This window comes from Equus przewalskii, chromosome 3 (genome assembly GCF_037783145.1).
Source record: "Equus przewalskii isolate Varuska chromosome 3, EquPr2, whole genome shotgun sequence".
Lineage (NCBI taxonomy): Eukaryota > Metazoa > Chordata > Mammalia > Perissodactyla > Equidae > Equus > Equus przewalskii.
Genome location: NC_091833.1, coordinates 21,125,792 through 21,145,877, shown reverse-complemented (window position 1 = coordinate 21,145,877; position 20,086 = coordinate 21,125,792). Strand labels below are relative to the sequence as shown.

At 37.2% G+C, this 20,086-nt stretch overlaps 1 long non-coding RNA gene across 1 annotated transcript in view; it reads left to right on the top strand.

Annotated features, from left to right (window-relative positions):
• Nucleotides 1-20,086, top strand: part of LOC139082467 (uncharacterized) — a 135,169-nt gene that overhangs the window by 45,335 nt on the left and 69,748 nt on the right. The window lies entirely within an intron of this gene.

Genomic DNA, 20,086 nt, shown 5'->3' with positions numbered 1-20,086 from the left:
TATTATATATTAGAAAAGAAGAAAAGATGAAAACTCAATGATCTAAGCATCCATTTGAAAAAAGTAGAAAAAAGACCAAGACCAAAAGAAAGTAGAAGGAAAAAAATAAAGACAAAAATAGAAATTAATGAAATAATAAACATTCAACAAATCAACAAAGCCAAATTTCATTTTTTGAAATGATAAAATTAATATTTATTCCCAAGCAACTCATCATTAAAAGAAAAAAAAAATCAGAAGGCGGCACAACTAACAAAATTCAGGAATTAAAAAGTGGGGGAGGGGCCAGCCTGGTGGTGTAGTGGTTAAGTTCTCATGCTCTGCTTCAGTGGCCTGGGGTTCCTGGGTTCAGATCCTGGGCATGAACCTGGCACTGCTTGTCAAGCCACAGTGTGGCGGCATCCCACATAAAATGGAGGAGGATTGGCACAGATGTTAGCTCAGCGACAATCTTCCTCACACACACACACACACAAAAGTGGGAGAACCTCACTATATATCCTAATTCACCATTTGGCAACCTATAGTAATATTAACAGTGTTCTGTATTGTGGTATAATTTTTTGTTTTATAAATAATATATGATGCTCCTATATGTAACTTAGAAAAACAGATGCCAAAATAAAATATAGTTCCACCACTTAGGAAAAAGTTTTTCTTAATCCTAGGTGCACGTAGGAATCACCCAGGATACATTCTTTAAATATTAATGCCTGGGCCCCTTGGAGGATCAATTAAGTCAGAATTTCGAATTGTGTCCCTGCATCAGTATATTTTTAAAATTCCCCTGTTGATTCTAATGTGCCACATTTGTGAACAACTGATACAGAAAATGATAAGATTTTGATGTTGTCCTTCCAGTCTTTTTGCTTATATGGACATGTACTATGTAATTTTTATATAAATAGATTCTTACTAAATACATGGTTTTGAACTTTTTTAAATTTACCAACATGTCATGAACATCTTTCCATATCAATAGATATACTTCTGCTGCTGCATTTTTAATAGTTACATAGTATTCCATTTTATGGGTTTATCATTTATGTAACTAATCCACTGTTACTGGGCATTTAAATATTCTGTAGTAGAAACAGTGGCAAGAGAATACCCTTATTAAAGTACTTTTCACACATCTATGAAAAACACTCCTTAAAAAATCACTTATTCAAATAGTTTCTTATCCATATAACACAAATAGCTTATGTAAGAATTGGTAACTGAATTTTTATCTTAGATGTTCTCTCAGGAATCATGTAGGTTACTAAGGTTGAAAGAGATATATTAATATCTGTTTTGTTAACCATATCATCCCTAACACAGTGCCTTTTGTATGGAAGGCACACAAAACTTCAGTTCCTAGAGTATGAGGACCAGTCACATTCAGAAGAAAGATAGTGTAACCTTGGGAGTAAACCCAGTATGAGAAAAACTTGGAATCTGTGAGCAAAAATCTTTTACTTTTAAGTTAATAATTAAGAACCAGAACAGTTATTGAGATCTATGCTCAGCTAGCCATCACACTTTATATATGGCCATTTTGGCATCTGCATTTTAAGCTACCATTTATTGCATGTTTTATATTCATTATTTAATCTTCCCAACCACCCTATATAGTGTATACCATTATTATCTCCATTTGAAAGGTGAGGTTCAGAGAGGTGAGTTAATATGCTCAAGGTCACAGAACCAGCAAAAGACAGAACCAGGAATTCAACTCTGGTTTGTCTGGCAAGAAAAAAAAAAGCACTCTATTAACCACTGTGCTTCCTAGGTATTTTGGTTTTCTGCTGCACTAGAGCAGAATAATTTTTGATGTTGCAATAAAAAATAACATCTTTGCAACACTCATACATGATTATGGAGAAGTATTAGAAAATTCAGATAAGCAAAAAGAATATAAATTATACCTATAATTCTATCACCCTTTGGGGGAGCAGTACTTTTTATCCATCTGAAAAGAGTACTTCACATCTCTGAAATTATTACAATCCCTGTCATTCATTTTTGTTTGCTGTATATAATCTTACTTTGAAATTTGGGTACTTGACATGCATGGAAGAAGCGACACAACATGTATATTTTAAACTGACCATTGGCTATTTTCTCCCTAGCATTCTTTCATTCATGATTCAACCATAAATATTTATTAAACTCTTATTTTGTTCCGTGCATTCTGCTACCTTTTGAGAATACAACAGTGATCAAAACCAGACATGGTCCCTGCCCTCATGGAGCTCTCAGTGGCTTTGAAGAATGTGACATGAATAAAAAATGGCATAAAGAAATGTAAACCAACCACTATGCAAGAAAGAGATGTGAGTTTGTAAGAAGAGAATTTGACCTAGTCAGAAAAGGCTTTCCTGATGAAATAATAAGTAAGCTGATATTTGAAGGAAAGGAGGAGCCTTCCAAGGAAACGTAATAGTATGTGCAAAGCCCTGAGACAAGAGAGACCTGGAGAATGAGGGAGATAGAAAGAAAGCTGGCATGACTAAGGATAGTGACAGAGGCTAGAGACATGTGACATGTGATGGGGCTGGAGAGGAAGGTAGGTACCAAACCATGCAAAGGCCCTAAGGCAGGATCATACCTATTATACATAAGGAGCAGCAAAGATTCCAACATGGCTAGAGTGGCATAAGCGAGGAAAGAATGGTAGAAAATGAAGTTACAGAGGCAAGAAGGTGCCAGATAGCCCTGCAATGCTGTCCAATAGCACTTTCTGCCTTGATGAACGTGTTCTCTATGTACTGTCCACTATGATGGCCACTACTCATTTGAAATTGAGCACTCGAAATATGGCTAGTGCACTTGAGGAAGTGAATGTTTAATTTAATTTTAATTTTAATAGTCTCTAGCTACATTGTCCATTATAGTGGCTATTGAACACTTGAGGTATGGCTAGTGTAGCTGAGGAACTTAATTTTAAATTTTATTTTAATAAATTGAAATTGAAATAGCTGTGTGTGGCTAGTGGCTGCCACTATTGGACATCATATTGGACAGTGCAGCTATAGCCTGGTGGCTTTTGGTGTTTACCCTGAAATAATTAAATTTTAATTACCTAAGGCTTATAGCCAAATTGGTATTTTGTTTTACTTTTAAACAAAGTAACAAAGTTTCCGTCTTTGATGGGATAAATGGGGTGAAGTTATGTAATAACCTAAAGATATACATCATTTCCTTGACTGTCACATTTATTGATATCTTGAGATGTACTTCAGAAGGTGAAATGTAGGTGGTTAGAGCTTATCTAACTTCTTCTTTCCTGCCTCAGCTTAAATCTCTTCCTCATTAAAACCATCCCTGACACCCTCTAGGTGAGGTAGGTCATCCCAGTTAACATTTTCCCAGAACACTGCACTTTCTCTTTATGTCTCTTGTATGTTAATCTATGTCGATATTTGTATAACTATTTAATATCTTTACCACAACTCCCAACCACGCATAAGATTATTATTTACGGTAGGGACCATGTCTTATTCACACTGAATCCACAGCACATGGAATTGAAGTAGGCCCTTAGTGAATATCTGATAACTGAATAAATGAATAAAGAAGTGAATGACTATACAGCATTCTTTTCTCCACTATACTCATCCATCTGTTTTTTTATGCATGCTGACTCTTATCCACCCACCTCTGGCCATGGAGGGTTAAGGACTCCCCTTAACCATCTATTCATCCCAGTTGCTTAAAACTATTGATAGGCGTAAATCTCAATACTAACCTTAATCCATTAAGCAGTCTTTATCGAGAGACATTTTCCCACCCAATAAAAAGGAATTTAACCATCTTAAAGTGAGACCCAAAAGAACTAGTAAAAAGGTAGCTCAGAACTGAATTACTCTACAGTGACAACCCGCTGTTTGTCCCTGAGACTTCTTAGTTTTCACGTAAGTCATAAGAGTCTACCTTATTTTAAGTGAATTGCCCATTTTGAGGCAGAGTAATGATGGTATGTGACAAATGGCAGTTGTCTGATGGTGTTTCCCTTAGCCAGCTTTACACAATTCAGTCATTGTTAGGTTATTTAAGGATGTGTATACCCTTATGTTGAGTTTGTCTTTGGGATCTATTCTCTCCAAGAACCCTCAGTTCTGATTCTGCAGCATGTGACAGAGACTTTTAGTTACTTTGGTTCACAGTGGGACTTCTTTCTCTACTATATTAGAGAGTCAGAGGACTGCCAGAACATCTTAGTACGCTTTCTGAACGGTACTAAAAAATAGAAACTTACCATTGAGATATCCCCTCACATGAAATGTAGAGTGATGATTACTGCTGAAGTGAGCATCCCGTTTCAATAACCTGCCCCCCACTCATTCTGTCACCTTCAAGGTACATAGCCACCCTGTGCTTCAAGTTAGAGTCTGCAAAAAGAATCTCTCCTAGTCCCTATCTCTTTCAGTGGTATTAGAAGTAACGAAATAATTCACTTTTGTGAAGTGTACTAAAATCCTTTTACAAAACAAATTCTATGCAAAGGTTGTTGAGTGTGTGCAGGATTGCTGGTGTTTCAAGCCAGGTAGAACAGTAGCACCTATTCAAGTCACCACCACAGGGGGCCTCTTAAAAGTGGGTTTACTCTGCTATGTGATAGCTTAGAATTTTTATTGCTATGTATTTCTCTTTTTCCTGCCAAAAGAAAAGCCTTAAGTCTGGAAGGAGGAATTAAGAGTAGTAGTTTCTTAGGAAACTAGTGCCACAGTGAACTGTATGTATGTCAATTTGTTCTTTAAGCAGGTCTGGCAATTACCTTGGAATACTAGGCCGTCATATTTTTTCCAGGTGTTTTTCTTTATGCTTCATCATTCCTGATGAAAGGAACAAAACAATAAAAAGAAAAGCTACAGGTTACTCTGAAGAGTCACCGAGTTTCTCAGGGGAGTGGTTGTCTTAGGTGGCGCTCTGACCATAGCACTGAGAGCCACACTGGTCCAGTGAGTAAAGCATGGCCCTTTGGAATCATAACATGCTGGTACATTTCTTTTCCCATTGCTGCTCTCAGGATTTCTTATCTCCTGCCCTGGCAAATCATAATATACCCGCCCCCATCCCTGTCCAGTGCACCCAGTGGGGGGGAGGGGGCAGAAAAGACAAAGTCATTTATATAATGTGTCTCCCTGCTGAGCCCCTAATGGCCAATGCTTTTGTTCTGCATTCAGTGGCTGCATGTGATGGGCAGGAAGCCGCAGTCTCCCTTTGTTCCAGGGCCTTATTCAGCAATTTAGATCCATCATAAAAATCAAATATGCATGTTGCAATCGCCTTGCCTACAACAGCTTCAATTTTCACCTTTCTTTAATTTGAACTCCACAGGGGAAAAAAGAGAACGAAGGGAGAAAGGGAGAATGGGGGGAAGAAAAAAAATTGCTTTGTATTTTTGCTTAGCCGACTGCGAAAATAGGCAGTAATGAAAAAATATATTTTTAATCTTGTAGATGCATCCCATTCAAAACAACACGTACCACCCAACCAGGACAGTAGAATCTCTTCTGAAAATGCCCTCAAACCATCTCACTTGGCTCAGGCTCCCAAACTGGATGTGAAATGATGGGAAAAGAGAAAAGCATGAGAGCATTAGAAAAGGGAGGAAGAGGAAGACCGTCTTTTGGGCTGGAGTAGTCATCATGTTCAGAGAGGTTACATCTCAGCACTTCTCATCATGGCCAAAAGGAATGTTTCTGTTCAGCTGACTGTCATGAGTTTCTTTTGTAAAGGAAATGATTTGGGGAAAGGGTTCATAGCGGGAGTGAGAGATTACATTTAAAGATATATTTCTTCTCCAAGTAAAAATGAAGACATTGACAGAGATGTTTTTGTCCACTTATTGATTTATACACTATATTTAAAATTTTCCCAGAACTTCAAAGGATGTGTTCCCTGGGGTTCAAATAAATTTGCATCAGCAGCTTTGGTATTGATTATTCAGAAAAATACAGAAACCCTTTTCCTACTCCGTTATTAGACTTGAGCAGTGACTTTACAGAGGGGTTCATGCCCTAATATAAACAATATGGCCAATATTTATTTGATTTATTAAAAAAAAAAAGATCTGAAGAACTGTGCCTCTTTATGCCTGGTTTCACTTACTACTATAGATTTTGAAGGCTCAAGCTAAAGTTGAAGCCGACCAGTTTGAAGATCCTTTGCCTGTTCTTATAAGTGGAGCTCTTTCAGGGTAATTCCAGGGAGATTTGCTGTAGGTAACATTAGACAGACACTGAACATAATGTAGGATGGATGCAAACTGAAAGAGTGATCTTGGGGATCATTCAACGTTGAAAAGCCTTTGATTGTCTTGACTGGAGCTTCTTCTGGAAGATGTACTGAATGAGTCTGGGATCAAGACCAATTTCTCAGGTTTGATGCAGTTGTAACATGGAAATCCACCAGATTCTGCTATGACTAATTAGAGATGTGTGAAGAGGGTTTCTCTTTTCCAACATTATTGATTTTTCTTTCAAACCCCCCAGTTTCACACAGAAAATCTCTGGCATTTAAAAGTGTTCAATTTAGTACAGTTCACTGATGCATGTAATCTTTGCTAACTGCATCCCATTTTCTCTGAACTTGGTTTTTCAGGCCCTCTTATGTTCCGGGTATATTTGAGATTTACTTTAGGTTTTAAGTAAAATCAAAGATGCACCCAGGACATCTGAACACTGAGAGGATAAATTTAATATTTGGATTTTTTTTAGTTAGAATTTTTTCCTTCCCTCCATTGGAAATATAGGAAATTATCCAAGCCCAGAAATAAAGAAGTATAATTTTAAAAAGTGGATTCTACAGAATCTAAGCTTACAAATCAGTCAAGGGATTTGTTTATGTCTTCAATCTCATCTGTCCTGGAAAAAGTGAGAAAATTAAGATGGATAATAGCACCTGGAAATTTACGACATTGGGGAAAAATCTGTGATTGAATAGCATAACTCAGGTATAAGCTATGGCTCTTTGCCACCTCAACTCCTCTCTTCCCACTGCATCTTTTAACATTGCCTGATATCTCTTAGGCTATTGTGGACAGATATCATACCCTGTAACTTCTCATTAAAGTCAGAGCCATATGCTGGCATTTTATGTTTTCTGCTCCTCTCATATGAGGAAAGATGCTAGACAGATGTATCAGATGATAAACATTGCATATTGAGAGTGAAGCCTTTTTCTCTTTGAATTTAAGATAATGTAATGTATAAGAGTATATCTTTAATTGAACATTTTCTTCTCCTCTGTCATATGGGAACTTTTCTTTGTCCTCAGTTTTCTCTTCTCAAGAAATAAATTGTAGAAGACCTAGAGGAAAAATTGTTTCACTGCTTTCTTGAACAGTCTTCCTTTTCAGGCCACCTGGTTTACATTTCAGGTCATTCCAACTATTACCATTATTCTTACCTATGCTTTAAACATAAATGTTAGATTTTTTTTCCCTCAAGCTCTGAGAATCCCTCAGAGTGCCTTTTTTCCCCATCTCAGGATTAAATACTTGTTGAACTAATGATAAGTCTCAATAACTGAAGCTTTTCTTTCTACACAAAATTATGTAGACTTTGAGAGTGCAGCCTCCAGAAGTAAACAATCTTAGTTCAAATTCTGTTTCCATTTTTGGATCAGCTCTATGACCTTGGGCAAGTTAAGCCTTGGTGTCTTCGTTTGTAAAATGAGTATATGAGGATAATAGCACCTAAGTCATAGGATGGTAAGAATTAAATGAGATTATGTAAAGTGTTGTTGTAGGTTGAGTTCCTAGGGAAGCAGACTGTAAGGCAGAGATTAACATTTAGGATGTTTATTATTTCTTAGGGAGTGCTCTTGGGATCAACACCTGTGGAAAATGAGCTGTAGTGCATTCCCAACAAAGACCTCAGCCAACCTCACAGGTGATTTTTTTCAAATGAGAGCTGACAACTGAGGGCCATCTTCTTTTAGGACTCACATTAGCTGGTGAAGTAAGTCCTTCATCCCTGAAGGGGGATCTGAGTGGCACATCACAATGTCCACCAGAAGTGTTTGGTAAGTGCTCAATGAATATTAGCTATACAGTAATGCCAGTGTATATTTACTGGTGAAACCATTCTCACTTTTCAGTATCCCAAACAATTACTCCCATTATATATTTTAGTTACAAGAGGCAGCATAGTATTGTCGCAAGAGCATAACTCTGGAGCTGGATTTCCTGGGTTTGAGTCCCAATTCCCCAGTGAGCAGCTGAATGACCCTAGTTACATTAGGATCATGTGCCTCCGTTTCCTCATCTGTGAAATGGGAATAATAATAGTACCTATTTTCATGGGATGTTATGAGGATTAAATGTGTTAATACTTAACACTTTGAACAGTGCCTGGCATGTAATATGCTCTCTTTTTGTGCTTATTGTTGTTATTATTTTCTTTCTTCTCCCAAGTTAACTACTGGTGCTTATTGTTATTGTATTTTCTTTCTTCTCTCAAGTTAGACATGTAGTCAAAAAAGTACTTTGGAATCAGACACTTCTTGGGTTAAATCCCAGTTCTGCAACTTCTGGCTGTTTTGATCCTGGGCATGTTATTTAATCTGTGATACTCAGTTTTCTCATCTGTAAAATAGAAATAATGATGTCCCTTCGAGAATGTACTAAGAATATGAAGGTATTAGGAACCCATATTTCGGTTCCTTTTCTGAAATGGATGTTGTGAAGATTACGTGAGTTCACATATGCAAAGCACTTGGAATGACACCTGACACAAAGCAGGCGTTCAGTTAAGTGTTAGCTGTGTGATGATAATTCTGATGCCTGTATAAAGCACTCTGCACAGTGCCTTGCCTGTAATAAGCACTCAGATCTTATTTTTGAAGCCCATCACAGATCTGTTTTCTTTATTCTCTCCTTTTAGCCTTTATTTCCTATTTCATCTGGTCTGCTTTTCCTATATTCTTGATTATTCCTTTTCTCTTCCTTCATTTGCTTAAGGTTTTTGAATGTCATGTGTGGGTCAACATTAAACCACACCCTCTGACATCCTTACAGAGAAACCTTTACTTTCTTTTTTTTCTGGCAATAATAAGGCTGATGAATGATTAAACATTATCTTTAAGTACAGGAAGGCTCTTGCTACTGAAAGGGTGGCTGCCAGTTCTTCAACATCTTTGAGACAGAAGAAGAGAAATAGACTTAAATGTAGCATAAACACAGCATGGATGACTAAGAGGATGATAGAATCTCCACTTATAAGGGAGGCTGAAAACAAAGAATATTCTTATTTTATCTAGAATAGGTGTGTACATGTGTTCCCAGCCAAAGGAAAGAGAAAATTCTAATGAATCCCCATCTAGCCTCCCCATTCTCTGATTCTGTTATTCCAAAATATTTTAACTATGAATATTACCTTCTAGTGTACACCTTGCTTGTGCTATGTTCTCCTGTTCTCATATTATCTTTCCTGGCTTCATAATAGCTGGTGCCCTTTATAAACTCATCAGAAAAGGATCTTGGTTTGGCACAGTCATCTAATATTTATAATGGCTTATAAACTATTTCTCTTTACAATAGTATGTAATAATAAATGACAAGGGTAGCCTAAACTTTCTTTTGCACTCCAGAGGAAATAAATAGCCTGAATAAATTCACCTTATTCATACACACAGGGTTTTTATATTGTTTTAGGTTTAAACACTGCTAAGTGTTAATGTTTCACATTAAATTGTTACTTTGACAGGGATTTGATAGTATAATTACAGCCTTTATAGTCAATCATTGTAGAAAATCATCTTAATTAAATAAACAAAAACTGAAGGAAGAGGAGCCTTTCGATTAGGTGTATTCCATAGGAATAAGGGGAAGAGTGGCTCAAAATAGAAGCAGATATCTGTGGAAATAAAGAAGAAAAACCTGCAATTCTTAAAAATCTAGACTTCTTTTTTGAGGATGTTATCATATAGAGATCTAGGAAATAGCACAGCTTCAAACATACACCTTAATAGATATATTAAAGCTGGAATTTTTGATGGCAGACAAAGCTATCATCTTTGTTCATGCTTTGAACCTCTAGCATCTTCCACCAAGGAATCTCAAATTCCCACAAATTCTATGCATAGTAGTTATTACATGTTAAGTATATAAAGCCTGAGACTCTTCTTCCTATGGGTCTCTGGGAGTGTGTGCATTATATGTCATTGTTTTTAGAACTTTTTCTTTGGGTTCCTCCTGATTATCCCCTCTGAAGGGAGACCTATGCCCCATCGGCATGATTTTTAGAGACTTACAGCACCAGAGAATTCCCAATTGTATTTTCCCATTAAGATATCTTTCCTTAAAAATATGAGGAGGCTAGACAGATTCTTTTTGTGTGTGTGAGACACATGAGAACTTTTACTTTTTGTATTTTCATATCTCTTGTGCTTGGCATGTAGTAGGTACTCAATAAATAATAATAGTTGTGTGAATCCATAAAAATCTGTTGTCATTTTCAAAGTGATTCTTTTGGGATGCTATATATTTATTATATCAATGTCTGAAACAGGTCTGGAGTTGCCTTCAGAGCCTGTGGTGCAATCTTTTGAATATACTCACTGAGTGCTTACAGTATATGTTCTTTTTTCTTTCTTTCTTTCTTTTTTTTTTTTTTTTTTGCTGAGAAAGATTAGCCCTGACATAACATCTGTGCCAATCTTCCTCCACTTTATATGTGGGTTGCCGCCACAGCAGGGCTGATGAGTGGTGTTGGTCCATGCCCTGGATCCAAACCTGTGAACCCAGGCTACTGAAGTAGAGCACACCAAACTTAACCCCTATGCCACAGGGCCAGCCCCAGGTATATGTTTTGTAATATCATGATTTCACCCATCAGTAGTTCAATTGTTTTCAATCATAGCAATTGCCTGCCAATCTACTTTGCATCAGTAACAATAACCGAGTGCTGAGGGAGGACAGTGAAAAACAGGATATGATTCCACTCCTATAAGAGTTATAATTTAGAAATATATGTAAAAATTAATATAGTACAAAATACAATTTTATAATAGCTATAAGAGAAATATACAGTGGAGCAGAGGAAGTATCTGGGGGAGCTTCACAGAAGAGGTAGCATTTCAGATGGATCTTGATGGATATGGATAGGAAAATATGAAAGAAGTGTATAGCAGGCAGAGAGAAAATTGTAAGCAAAGACCCAAAAGCAGAAAAGCGCCTGGTTCCATTAAAGAATGGCGAATAGTAGGCAAGGTAGGAAAAGAAATGGGAAGACAGAACTCTGTAGCCAGAGTCCCTGGGTACAAATCTCACTACTGAAACACATTAATGGTGTCTTGACAAATGGCTTGAACTTTGTGTCTTGGTTCCTCATCTGTAAAATGGGGATAATATTTTTACTTACCTCACAGGGTTGATATGGATAATAATATAAATAATGCACCTAGAACAATACCTGGCACATAGCAAGACCTTTGTAAGTGTTAGAAGGTGAGAGAGTGAAGAATCTTCACTGGAACCAGTGAAAGTTTCTGTGCAAGAAGGTGAAAAGGTAGGAGCTATGCTTTGAGATGATGATCCTGGCTGTCCTGTGCATAATTCATCATCAGAGAGACATTAGTTAAACGACAGAGATCTAGGAAAGAGAAATGAGGGTTTGGACTGGGGCTTTAACTGTGGGAATGAAGAGGAAAAGATGGATGCTAGAGATGTTACAAGGTCCCCATGACATGCACGTACTAACTTTTCACGTTTTTGAATTGAGGGTATCATTTTTTTTGAAACAATCAAAAGGTCTTTGGAAATAAGTCTAACGACCAAGGTGGGAGATTTTTGGTTAGAAAACAAAAAAGAAAAATTTAAAAAGTAATGAGATGGATTTTGTTCTGTGGCTTCTTCTTCTTCTTCTTCTTTTTTTTTTTTTTTGAGGAAGATTAGCCCTGAGTTAACATCCGCTGCCAATCCTCCTCTTTTTTGCTGAGGAAGACTGGCCCTGAGCTAACATCCATGCCCATCTTCCTCTGCTTTATACGTGGACGCCTACCACAGCATGGCTTGCCAGGTGGTGCCATGTCTGCACCCAGGATCCAAACCGGCGAACGGTTGGATATGGTGGTGGAATGGTGATAAAAGGCCAAAAGCATCCCTAGAAGAATTTCATATGATGCACTGAACATTGTATTTTGCTTTAAACATCCTTTTCAAGAACAAAAAAAAAATCCTTTTCAGACAAATGAACCACAATGCAAGTTTTTAAGGTGAAATTCCCAGAAATGTTTCCAAGATAAACATGCTACTTGTAGACATAAACCTTGAAAAATTAGCAATTTATGAATACATAATGGGATAGCAATTTATGAATACATAATAGGATATACATTTGCACAATAATGCCACAAGAAGAGAATGATTAGTAATTTGTAGTCAATTAGGAAGGGCTCTTGTGACTGAAGGCTACACCAGGAGTGGGACTCTTTTCCTCCGGATATGTCCAAGGAACTAGACATCTGTTTTCGCTTCCTAAAGTGAAAGAAGATTTGAAACAACGTGTGATGTCCTAAAAATGAAACAGAATTCCTTGATGAATTAAGAGCGGAAACCTGGATGAAAGTCATTGTGAACTGTAGTCTCTGCCTCTTGTTGAAAAGAAAAGATGCAGTAGGAAAAACCTTCAGTCATCAGTTTAGCAAAAAAAGTAGACTCCCATTGGAGATATTGGAAGGACTGGGATCTCTTTGTGAATTCCAACACAGGATTTCTTATCGACAGTTGTTACCTAAGCCTCATTTTGCAAATGAAAACAAACGAAAAATTATTTGGCATTGAGGATGCCAGTAATTCAGTGTTTTTGAAACGTAATTACTTCCCAGGTTAGGATTAACTGTTTGCTACCTGTATCTTGTAGCAAATCCAAATATATTGGTTCTTGCCAAGCCCTCTAGTGGGAGATTGAGGGGTGAGAGATAGATTCAGGCTGCTAATTCTTCAGTATGACATCAGGCCAGTGAAGCTGTAATGGGATAGAACTCATGAAGGGTACATTCATAATTCCTGATAAATTAGCAAAGAAAACGTATGAACATTCAAGACTGAGATTGAATTCTCAGGCCTGGATGCCATTCTTTTCCTAAATACACAGAAAATTCCAAACCAACTCTGCGTTATAAGCAAAAGTTACCTGCTCTGATCGGCTGTTTTTCATTTGTTAACTATAGTGTCTTAGTCCATTTGGGCTATTATAAAATAATACCATAGACTAGGTGACTTACAAACAGAAATTTATTTCTTGCAATTCTGGAGGCTGACAAGTCCAAGATTAGAATACCAGCAGATTCATTGTCTGGTAAGAGCCTGTTTCCAGGCTTATAGATGGCTGTCTTTTCTGTCTTCGCATGGCAGAAGGGGCAAGGGACTTCTCTGGGGTCTCTTTTATCTGGGCACTAATCCCATTCAAGAGGGCTCTCCCCTCATGACTTAATCACGTCCTAAAAGTCCCACCTCCAAATATGACCACATTGTACTAGGGAACAGATTTTAAGGTATGAATTGGGGAGGGACACAAATATTTAGTCTATAGCACATGATGTTATCTTCTAACTGTTCCGTGCAGTGTAACTTGTACTAGTCAGAAAAGCAGAAATAAAAACTTCAGTGTTTTTGGGACATTTCTGGCAAATGAAAGCAAGAACTTTATTGTCTGTTAGAAATGGTAATAAAAACTTCAAAATTCATTGAAATAATACATTTTGTTGCTCTTCTGCATTCTGTTGAGAGTCCTTCTTACCAATGTTTTGAAAGGAGTTTGGACAGTAGTTGGGCACACAACTATGCCAAGAATATAAATTGGGCTGAGGGCCTTCATGTGAATAAGACTCCCGTTAGCAAATGAAATTGCTAGTTGATATGCAGATTAACCTCCAGAAGGATATTGACTATTGAAGTATGTCTGAGCACTTTTTAAATTGTGAAGCATTACCAAATGTTTCTCTTTTAGGATTGTTCTATTTCCACTGGCTGGTACAATGGTCATTCATTCATTCTGCAAGTATGTACCTAGTGCACACTATGTGCCAACTACTCTTCTCGGTACTGGAAAAATAGTAATGAATAAAATATAACATTTTATACCTAAATTAAATATATAAATAAAACAAAAATACATAAAATAAAAAATAAAAAATTAATTAACGAAAAACTTCAGATAGTGATAAGTGCTATGAAGGAAAAGAGCAGGCTATTGAGATAGAGTGTGAGGAAGGGAGTAGGTTATGGCCAGGGAGAAAAAGAGAAATATTTTAAAGAGGTAAGCCAGGAGAGTTCAGTCTGAGAATCTGACAGCTGACCAGAGCCATGCGTATTGAGCAGAAGTCACCCATAAATTCCAGGTGGAGAGAACAAGCATTGCAAAGACCCTGTGATAGGAACAAACTTGGCTTATTCAAGGAATAACAAGAAGGCCAGGCCACGAAGTAAGTAAAGCTCACTGGGACTTGTAACCTTACAGCTACAGAATGGCACATGAATGAGGGAAGACAAGAAACACTAAAATCTCTTTACTTATAAATTTTTATTTTTATTTTTGCATGGATCCCTTCATAGCTAAAAAGACAAGATGAACCATTTTAAAGAACAGAATTATCTTGACGGTTTTACTACTTTCCCCTAGTGTCCTAAGAAATCTTTACCTTTGAATACTGTGTCTCCATTCTTCCTCCTTTGACTATTCAGAAATATCCTCTCCAATGATTATTTCCTTTTTGATAAAATTTACAAAGGAAATACAGATTATTCCTTTTATGCCTTTTCATCATAACCTTGTGAAAGGAAATGGAGGAGAGGAAAATGCTGAAGAAATATTTATTACAGTAATTATATCTTTTGAAGCAAATTCTGCCTTTGTTATAATAGATTCAGGTCATTGTGTTCCATCAGGTCCATGCCACTTACTATGTGAATTTGGGCAGGTTACTTAACCTCTCTTGAACCTCAGTTTCCTCATCTGTAATATATGGAGATGACTACTCTCTTTCTCATAGCGTTATGAGGATCACATGGAATATGTGCATGAAGTGTTTATCATGGTGCTTCACACATAGTCAGAATAGATAATGTTTATGAAGCACTTACTGTTATTGTGTTATCATTCCTGATATCCATAATATCATATCATTCCTTCCAGTCACCTCAAAGTAAACCTGTAAACTTTTTTGAGTAGCCCTAATAACTTTTATGTTGGCTTTTCCCCCAGCTCATGCCACTGATCAAATATCTTTTTCTCCAGTGTTCAGTGAAAGAAACTATATATTTATGAGACCATCTTTTGGTAACAAAAATGCCAGGAGTCAGTGGTCTTTTAAAAACCTACTATTAATTCAGGCTCCTGTCAAGCTCCTGACAAAGCCTATACATACTCTGTAGCTATACCAGCGATTCCAGAGCATAGGTGAAAACGTGTGAGTATGTAGCTCTTGATCTCCTGAGCTGCATTTGGCAAGTCTCCAGCCATTCATTTCTATCTAATTAATGACATTCCTGGCATATGGGGATCATATAACATAGAATGTGTTCATACTCTGCCTGCAAAAACCCACTTTGTTCTCCACTTGCAAAAAAAAAAGAATGGCAATCTCTGCTTTTCATTTCTTTATTCACTTTGAATGCAATTGTTCTCCCTCCCTCCCTCACTTTCTCCTGCTCCCCTCCTCCTACTCCCCCTCCTTCCACTCTGTCCCTGTCTGCCTCTCTCCCCCCCCCTTCTCTTTTCCTTCTTTCCTTTCTTTTTTTTTTTTTTTTTTTTTGAGGAAGATTAGCCCTGAGCTAACTACTGCCAGTCCTCCTCTTTTTTGCTGAGGAAGCCTGGCCCTGAGGTAACATCGTGCCCATCTTCCTCTACTTTATATGTGGGACGCCTACCACAGCTTGGTGTGCCAAGCGGTGCCATGTCTGCACCCAGGATCCGAACCGGCGAACCCCAGGCCAATGAGAAGCGGAACGTGCGAACTTAACCGCAGCGCCACCGGGCCAGCCCCCCTGTTCCTTTCTTTCTTTTCTAGTGAAGGGAGAAAGGAAACACCTTTGTGGGGCTGGCGGGGGGGAGGCGTGGTATAATACGAGGAAACTAACATCATCACCTGAACTGATTCTAGAAATTTTCTTGAAACTCAAGAATGGTTTGCTTCAGTGATGCTAACATTATCATTATCCTCTGAGAAGACCATGACCATTCCCACCGCCACATTTTAACTCTTGTTACTTCCCTTGCCTAGAATCCTTTTTCCTTTTCTCTTGTTCCATCCTTCAAGACCAATCTTAAATCTTACCTCTTCCAATAAATCTTACTAACTCTGGACTCGATTGATCTTTTTTCTTCCGCTCACTATGCTGTTGTATGCTTTTTGCTGTTTAATTTATATTATTGAGCCTTGTCCATAAGTTTAAAGGCTTGTTTTCCCAATTAGCTTTTAAGTTTTTTCAGAGCAGTGATCATGTCATACATTTTTAATTTTTCACTGTTTTCATCTCTCCCCACTCCAACCATCATCATGCTTTTAAAACACCTGAACATTCCTCCTTCTTTGGAGAAAATGGCATCTTAGCAAAGTTCTGGACCTTTAGAACTGAGTCAAAGACAATTGTATATTTTATAACATTATAGATACCACACAGGGAAAAACTTAGCTGTTATTGTAAGAAGCCTATCTACAATAATAGATCCAAGCCAATTTGAATGCCTCAGGGTATCCTCCATTCCCCATTTCACCCCAAATTTCCAAGTGAGTTTAGAACAGCTGAGTCTGAGCATCCAAGTCAAATCTGGAGAAGTTACACCAACCCTCAAATAAGTTAAAAATCCTTGAAGAAAAATTAGGCCTTTTGTTTCTCCTATTCTATGCCTTTGATTCATTTCCTTCTCATTTCTATTACTACCAGAAGATGAAGAATGAACAGCAGTCATTCAAGTTTTAAATTTTTTGTTGATAGCTGTAGCAATTCAGATAGAGAAATTAGGGAAAAGTCTAGACTAAGAAAATTTTGAGACTGTGATTTTCATTTATACACTCCTTCATTTCATCAGTTAATGATAAACCATAAAAACAGATTAATGCAATTAAAGGGAAGGTAACTGTATGTCCTCGGAAGAGAATAATACTTGTTAAAATAAAAAATATAGGAGATTTAAAAATAAGGAGGATAGTAGCTAGTGATCTCTGTTACAGAAACCAAAGAATATCATTGAAATCTTGAATAAACAGGCCATCTAACAGAGGAAGATATCTATACTCAGTAACTGCATCCTGCTATGTAAGTTTAAAAGGGAAGAAGAGAAGACAGTGCTGAGCAAGGAGCCATGTATACCTGGATGTGCTCTATTAAAAGAGGCGCTTGATTGCTCAGTAATTGCAGAGCTAGGCTCTTGGGGAGGCCTTTGTCATCCCTCCTTGGCTGACACCAGACGATAGTGTGGCTCTGTGATAAGAAACAGAGGACCATGTCTCCATGGTAACTAACTGAGCTCTATATATTACACCTCATTACAAAGGAGGATAGATAGTAAAAAAAAATATATTAACACAGAGAGGAAAATATATATATATATATATATATATATAATTGAGTGTATATATGTATCCTGTCTTCTATCTAGAAAGTGAATAAAATAAAATAAAAATGTGATTGCATTGAAAGGACAAGGTAGATAGGTCTTTTCTCCCCATTGATGCAGGTAAATATTTCATTTTTCAGTTCCTCTGATGGTTTTGTTCTGAACCCACCCTGCTGTAGCTTGAAAGATTAATGATGGGCAGCAAAAGAACCTGAGAAGAGGCAGTGAATGAATATAAACCAGCACCAGAGAAGAAAGAGCACTGCCTGGCCTTTGGGACAAATAAATAAGGATTTACTAAGTCTGCTAGTTTCATCCCCATAGCAGGAAAACCTGGAACCCATTAGAATGGAAACCTGGAGACTTTTATAACGTAATGATTTCTAGAGTTCCAAACTTGCAAAGACTAGAGACCGGAAAAAAGAAAGAGGGAAGGAAAATCAGCAGTTTCCTTTCTAATATTCTCTTCTGTAGGTATTGATTTTACTTTAACACAACTAACTTTACTGTGTCTCTCCTCACAAAAGACCATTATACCTATGTGTAGATCTTTATAAGGTTAAACACATTTTCTGAAAACTCAGCCTCCCTGTGTAATGGATTTTAAAGGAAAAGACCAAATTAAAGAAGTCATCAGTGAGTAAACCATTAACACTAGAAATTAAAAGTCTTGATTCAGCACACAGAATGCAAATATTTGGTCAGAGAACAAAGACCCAGGAGCTTTTTGCAATTGCTATATTAGCTTTGATGTATTAGTCCATCTGATCTTAGATGAATGACTTTAAACTCTGAAAGAAGGACCCTTGGTAGCCCAGTAGGGATTTTTGCTGATCCTTAAGCAAAAGGATTTGCTGATCTCCATCTGTGTCTTTTTCTCAACCACTCTAATTTCTGAACAAGTATTTGAGTCATTGCTAGAAAGGGCATAAATGTTTTTTAAAAACAAAATATCTATTTCACCTAATCTAAATAACATAATTTTCTGTCTTTCAATCCTTCTTACTGATTTTTTCCTCTTCTACAAGGCTTGTATGAAAACTATTTATTAGAATCTTCCAAGTTAGGGGTGACAAGAGGGCTATCATAGATATATATGCAGGAGAACTGAAAACATGTCCACACAAAAACTTGTACACAAATATTCATAGCAGCATTATTCATAATAGCCAAAAAGTGAAAACAACCCAAATGTCCATCATCTGATGAATGGTTAAATATAATGTGGTATATCCATACAATGGAATAGTATTTGGCAATAAAAAGTAATGAAGTACTGATATATGCTATAACATGGATGAACCTTGACAACATTATGCTAAGTGAAAGAAGTGAGTCATAAAAGACCACATATTGTATGATTCCATTTATAGGAAATTTCAAGAATAAGCAGATCTACAGAGACAGAAAATAGGTGAGCAGTTGCTTAGGACTTGGGAAGGGGCATGGGGAGATGAGGGTGACTGCTAAAGGATACAGAGTTTCTTTCGTGGATGATGAAAATGTTTTAAAATTGATTGTGGTGATGGTTGCAAAGCTTTCTGAATATATTAAAAAACATTGAGTTGGACATTTTAAATGGATGAATTGCATGGTATATGAATTATATCTCCATAAAACTGTTGCAAAAATAAATAAAGGATCTAGGTGGAGATGAAGATGGTGATCTATAACTAAGATGGTGATATGTCCTGATTTGCCCAGAATTGTCCCAGTTTTTGCCAGTTGGGCCGATGAATTACTAATAGCCCTGCTTTCACTTACAAAAGTGTCCTGTTTGGATGATAAACTATATGGTCACCATGTATATAATCAGAAGCACTATGACTTTCTGCAGTGTATCCTAAAGTTACCTAATGAAAATATCTCTTGGGGTTCCTATTAAAAGTAAAGATTCCTGTGTCCTTCCTATGGATTTTAATTCAGTAGGTCAGAGGTGGAAACTGTTGTTTTGTACTTTTAATAATTATCTGGCGATTCTTATGAATTTTTGGCATTCACTATTCTACTTATTTACAAAAGAGGTGACCTAATTACCTATTGGTGCAAATAGAGTTCCAGGGAGGTATAAGAAGGATCTATAGGAAATGTTCAAGTCATGGAAGGCTAGACACTAATTCTGATTGTGATGAAGATCAAGAGAACAATGGCAGTAACATACATCACAAGTGATGCTACTAAGAAATATCCTTCTCTTTTTAGAAAAAAATAGATCTAACATCTATTATTCTGTAAGAATAAGTGAGAACAAAATTAGTAATGGTCCAGCTGGAAGTTTCTTCTTCAAAGTTGCCAAAGGTAGAGGCAGTATGTTCTGGGATATCCTTGGCTACTGCTCTCCTAACTCAAAACCTGATGTCCACTGCCTTCACTCAGGCTCTTCTGGCTGGTTCCATTCCACAGCCCCTGACTCAGAATTTTATTGTTGAGAACCCTTTAACACCCAGGTTGGGAAGCAAAAAGTAGAACCCTTAGGTGAGGCAGAAAAATCTCAGAAACAGGAAAACACAAGAAACTTGAGCCTCAGGACAATT